Consider the following 2500-nt stretch of genomic DNA (forward strand, 5'->3'; position numbering starts at 1 on the left):
AAAGAAAGTGATAAGAAAGAAAGAAAGAAAGAAAGAAAGAAAAAAGAAAGTATTAACAAGGAAACACAATGGTGCTGTGTATATATATGTGTGTATACATATATATACATGTACATATATATATATATATACACATATATCAATCCGTGTTATATATGGAAACAGCAGGAGGAATTGGTAGTAAAAATTTCTACGATTATTTTTTTTTTGATTGCTAAGCATATTTCAAACGTTCGATCGCATTCGTACATAAGTGATTATTTGATCCTCTCTCTCTCTTTCTCTCTCTCTCTCTCTCTCTCTCTCTCTCTCTCTCTCTCTCTCTTTCTCACATTCTTAATCATTCATATACATATACACAACTTCTCTCTATTCCTCTCTGTCTCTTTATCTCTTGCTCTATCTCTATCTCAACCCTTATTTCTCCCTGTAAAAAAACCGAAATATATATATATATAAAATACACTGAGTTTAATCCGAAAGTTCCTAGGCGAGCTAAAAATTCTTAGGTAACTTGAAAAAATCAATTACTTTGTTTCCAGACTTCAGATGAATTTCTGTTGCTTTTTCCTTTCTTTTTTCGTTTTTTTAGATCGTCGTCTCAAGTTTATAGTTTTGTAATAAGATTGAAAAAAAAAAAAAAAAGAAAAATGTTAGCTTCATCTAAGAACTTTTGGTACCATTTAGAAATTTTTAACTCGTTCTGTACGTTCATATATATATATATATATATATATTCTCCAAATTTGATATTTTCTTTACATTTTTGTACGTCGCAGTACTCTCTTAGTAGCATTAATAACTAATACAAACAGCTTATTTTGGGGGCAATAGCTATTTCAAGTAAATCAAAACGCAAATGTATCTATGTTTTTTTTTTTATGAAAACAAAACAAAACAAAGAAAACAAACAAACAAATAAACAAACAAACAAAAAGAAAAGAAAGGAAAAAGCATATATATATATACACATAGGTTTGCCTCGATGTCAATTGAATATATATTTATTATATCAATTACGATTTATTATGTCATTTGCGCTAATTGACCTTGACCGAAAGCTAAGCACATCAAATACATGCGCACGGAGGAGTGTCTCCCTCCCTGAAAATTATACGTGATGCATAGCGATAATAACGATGATAACTATAATTATAATGATGACGATAATGATAATCAATGATTAACGCGTTAAAAAAATTTATATATATACATATATATATATATATATATGTGTGTGTGTGTCTTTCAACGATCCACGTATTATCATTACAATATCACGATATTGTAGTCGTACGAATTAATGGAGGATTAAAAATGGCCGCCATATTGTTTTACGTTATATACATACATATATCTTTCTTTTTATCGATATAATATTGATTGAAGAAAAAGACAAAAAATAAAATAAAAGAAAAAGAAAAGAGAAGAAAAAAAAAAAGAAAAGAAAAGAAATTCATTTCCCAAAAAATAAGATATTTCCAAAATTTACTTTCTGACAAGAAAAAGAAAATGTCTCTTTTTCCAACGATATTGCATATGTATTTACGTATGAATGTACTTATGTATGTTTGTTATGTATGTTTGTATGTATGTATGTATGTATACGTAAAATTCATAATAGATATGCGTTATGGGAGACATTAAGACACTCTTCTTATCGACACGTGTTTCCATGTTACGAATTTGAACGAAAAAAAAAAAAAAAAAAAGGAAAAAAGAAAAAAGAAAAAGAGAGAGAAATACATAATATACATGTACATATACGGGTAGGTGGGGAAGAAGGGTATGCAAAAGTCCTTAGGCGTGGTCAAAATTTCCCAAACGATTTTACAAATCAATTAACTCTTTTTTTCTAGGAAATAATAGAAAACATTTTTTCTAGACTTCTTTTTTTCACACACATATATATATATTTGTTTTTTTTTTGTTTTTTTCTTTTTTTTTGGTCAAATTAAAAAACTACAGGTTCAACTACACTGGAAGGTTGAAAAATTCAGCCGAAAAAAATAATAATTGATATGTTGGAAAATCATTTAGAAATTTTTGACGCCACCTTTGGGGTACTTTTGATCAAAAGAAATGAAAAAAATAAAAAAAATAAATAAATAAATAAAAAAAAAAAAAAAAGAAAAAAAAGAGAAGAATAAAAAAACATGCAGGGTCGAATTTGATCGTGAAAACTGCAAGCGAATTTGAGCAACCTGTGTGTACAAAGTCGACGATAAAAAATTTTTTCTATACCATATACATATACGTACGCGCGCATACACACACATACGCACGCACGCACACGCACACATGTGCATACACACAGAAAAAATCATATACATTTATATACATATATAATATTGCATACACACGTAAAATTTATTTGATATTTTGAAACCGCAGTTTATATTAGGTTTACATTGTTTTAAAAAACTTTGCAAGCACATAAAGAGTATCTCAAGAATTTATATATGTTGCCGGTCGAACCTGTTAAAATCATTTCTCTCTT

The sequence above is a fragment of the Vespula pensylvanica genome, chromosome 11 (genome assembly GCF_014466175.1).
Source record: "Vespula pensylvanica isolate Volc-1 chromosome 11, ASM1446617v1, whole genome shotgun sequence".
In the NCBI taxonomy this organism is placed as follows: Eukaryota; Metazoa; Arthropoda; class Insecta; order Hymenoptera; family Vespidae; genus Vespula; species Vespula pensylvanica.